Here is a 2,843-nt window from a genome sequence, read left to right as displayed (position 1 = left end):
CTTGTTTGCATTTGGGGGGGTTCTTTTCGCAGCGCTACAGACATCTCTGCAAAGTTGCAACTTGAACAAATTGGCAGCTGACACGAAGAACATTCTCCAGCTCTCCTAATACCTCCATGCCATGTCTTTGATTCAGCTAATTACACGGTCTCTGCTGTTGGAAAGTGATTATATAAATCCCTTGTCGTTTTATGTGCCGTCGGTCTATCATTATTATTATTGATTTATTTGGAATAGTATCGCAATGATATGATCTTATTATGTTATTCTACAAATGTCTCTTGGCTAAATAAATGATTGTGAACAAGCTGCAATTAAAAGCTGCCAAGTCTGACATAAAGTATTTGTATTTACTGTAGAAGTGTCTCATGTATGGCAGTCAAACGGAAACTGAATCATTCTTCATGTGATTTTGGGCACATGTGCCACATTATATAACAATATTGGAAAATGTCATTATAATTCTTTATTAATGTCCTTATGAATTAGTCATAATAATCATAATATATTATACATAATATACATTATTAAAGATAACATGATATATTCTGATTAATATTAAAAGTGAAGTTGTTAACTTTTCATATTTGCTCGGTGGTATATTGCACATGCCATTAGGAGCACTAGGAGGAGGCAGAGGAACATGTTTACTTTCGCAGATAGTGGATTTGATTTAATTTGAACATATATTTGTTAATGAAGTATTTGAAAAGCATTAATGTATTCATTTGTTTGTATGTTTACAAACTAACCCACTCCTATGTTGAGAAATGCATCCTCAATGAACCCTTTCATAAATTGAATAATATAATGAAATATTACCTAACTCTCGCGTCTGTCTGTTTCCCTTGGTTGACTGAGTAGTTAAGTCAAGTCAGCTTTGTTGACTTGACCCAGAATCTGTTGCAAAGAGCTATAATCTGCACGGCATAAAACACCCTCTGTCCTTAGACTCTTGCTTCAGCTAAGGAAAAACTCAGCTAAAAAAGCCTTATATAAAAAGTGAGAGACCTCAGGAGGAGCAACAGACACTTGTGTGACAGTCCATCTCACACTGGTGGTGCAGGTCGGCTCATACTACTATACACATGGAGAAAATATGATATATCATAATATATGAAGTGTCTTATGCAGTGGTGGAAGAAACTTAAAAGTATTTAGAAACATTGTATATTTCCTTTACATGCATTGTGTACTTCTCTGTTGCATTTTTTAATTAGTACCTGCGAGTGTTTCAAAACATGAGCTGTATATATTCACTAACAATAATATTTTATTTTTATTTTTTAGGGAGGATGGATAAAAAACTGGCACATTTATTCGCACCGTCTCTGTTAAATAGAGTACCACAATGTAAGAATACACAATTACAAGCAAAAGTCTTTCATCAAGTAAAAGTACTTAAAGTATTATCAACAATATGAACTTAAATATCAATCAGTTAAGTTGAAACTTGATCAGACAGGAACAGTACCAGTTTATTTGTTCTGTATTGGGGAAGTATTATGGCACTTGTGAAGAAGAATTATGGAAACCAAACAAGGGATGTTTTATTGATGAGGAAAGCAAAAAAATTGCAAGGTCGGTATACTTTCACTGCTGAGTTCTACAGTCACAGGACTAGCCTCTGTATTACTGCAATACTGGCATACATGGCCAGTTGTGACTACATTTAAATTGTGAGTTAAAACCTACCATTTCCCAGCGGTTTGAAAATGCTTTTGCCCCCTTTTCGTAGGTAATTTACAAAAAATGACTAGGTTAACAGTAATATAATCTTATAATAAACTATATGCGTATCAAAGAGACGTTTAAGAGGAAGAAAGTAATAAAGAAGACAACAACAACAGCAGCATTGAAAGTGATTAGCTAACAGCACCTGCGCTCAGTAACAAGTATAGAACTCTTTGTGAAAAACATAATACTCTATTACCCCTGCTATCTGAGCTCATTATTAGATATGACTTAGCCATGAACACACTTACTAGCTTTCAGTGTATTCATCTGTGCTCTTGAAAGTGCTTTGTAAATGGGATATGTATTAAAGGGCAGTCGTGGATCCTTCTCATTAAAGGTTTTATGGATCACCTTGCCTTTATGGGCTGCTCGACTTGACATAATTCCACTATATCATCTGAGTGAAAGTTGGGATTTACAGGAGAACTTGTGTGTCTCATGGTGGTTTGAATCAGAACTAGGACCCCACGTGAGGTGCTTAACACCTGCTGTCTTGTAATTGTGACTTCTTTTCTCATAATTATGAAGTAAGGCTTCCAATATATTTAAACATTTTTGTGAATACATTACGCACACATAATAGTTATTTTTCACCAACACAAAACTTGACTTGTCGCAGGTGTTACTGATAACATTAACGATGGCTCTGATCTATTCGAGTGCCAGTGAGTCACATGACAGTGAGTCACATGACAGTGAGCCACATGACTGTGAGTCACATGAACTGAAACCGAAGCAGCTACATAGAAGTCAGACATCATTCCTTTTATTAACTACACTGTGCTTTTATTTTCATGTGATTCTACTGATATAAATATCTCTCGCTCAGGTTAGCCTTTAACTAGTTGCAGCATAGGTTGCCATGGTAATGTAGGTCGGTTAAAAAGGAGCCAGCTTCATCATACCTGAGTTAATAATATGAAATAATGATAATAATAAGACCTAAGTTGTAATAAACCAGAATCATCCATTAAGATTAACACTTAAGACACTCAAATGTAGCCACTAAGAAAGCAATGAGTATGTTGACTTGTTAGTACCCTACAGTGACCAAGTGATGGTCTCTTTCGTCACAACTGTATCTTATCAGATGTTTTATGACATGG

This window comes from Cottoperca gobio, chromosome 24 (assembly GCF_900634415.1).
Source record: "Cottoperca gobio chromosome 24, fCotGob3.1, whole genome shotgun sequence".
Classification (NCBI taxonomy): Eukaryota; Metazoa; Chordata; class Actinopteri; order Perciformes; family Bovichtidae; genus Cottoperca; species Cottoperca gobio.
The sequence above is the reverse complement of the archived record's forward strand: the minus strand, read 5'-3'. Positions refer to the sequence as shown.